The following is an 863-nucleotide window of genomic DNA, read 5'->3' as shown; positions in this document are numbered from 1 at the left end:
AAATAAGTCTCAATCACAAGCCTGCAGCAAAGGGACAGAGGGTTGCTCCCAGTGAGCTACAGCTGCACCAAAGGAGTGATGACAAACTGCAACGGCAAGATCCTGCTGCTGCCCACCCCGAGGTGCTTCCAGCCCTGCTCATGGAAAACAAGATGGGAGAGAAGCTGAGTGCAATCCAGCCTCTTATCCAGTATTATTCAGACTAAAACACTTCCATGGAAATCCAACTTCTTCCTTCTCAACTACTATGAGCTTCTGTACCATCTGGTTGCTTCAGAGGAGGTGCAGACCCAACACTTTCTAAGCGAGAAGTCTACTGAGGGATGTACTCGCTGCACTCACAAACTCAAAGCAGAACACAAAGGAAACGAAGTTGCTGGACTTTTGCTTTGAGCAATCCAATGTTTTATGGATTGGCAGTGTAAGAACTATGCACACAGACTAAGGAAGGCCAGTCTCCGAAAGCTTAGTTGTAGGGAAGAAACACTGCAGCTGTAACGCACACAGCCATGCAGCTCCACTTAGGACAGCAGTAGTAATTCCCTCGCCAACACGCAAATAGGAGTAAGTTCTGCTTTAGAGCAATTATATTCTTCATTCTAGTACACTAGACTCTTCTGTAAACCGAAGAGGGATCGAGATAACACAAAGAGCCCTCCCCAAGCAGTTCTTTACGTGGGACGTACAGGCCAACAGAATTAATCACTCCATTCACTCACGGCAACTTCCGACAGCAACGTTTTACTCCTGAAACGGAGTTCCTCTGGCTCCTTGGCTTGGTTTTGTGCACCGCTGCCTGGGCTAAGTGGGGTAAATGGGAATTCAATGGCAGCCTCATAGAGAAAACGCCGTTTTGACACGCT

Source organism: Nestor notabilis, unplaced genomic scaffold, assembly GCF_000696875.1.
Source record: "Nestor notabilis isolate BGI_N333 unplaced genomic scaffold, ASM69687v1 scaffold5998, whole genome shotgun sequence".
NCBI classification, from domain to species: domain Eukaryota; kingdom Metazoa; phylum Chordata; class Aves; order Psittaciformes; family Psittacidae; genus Nestor; species Nestor notabilis.
This window is presented reverse-complemented; position numbering follows the sequence as displayed.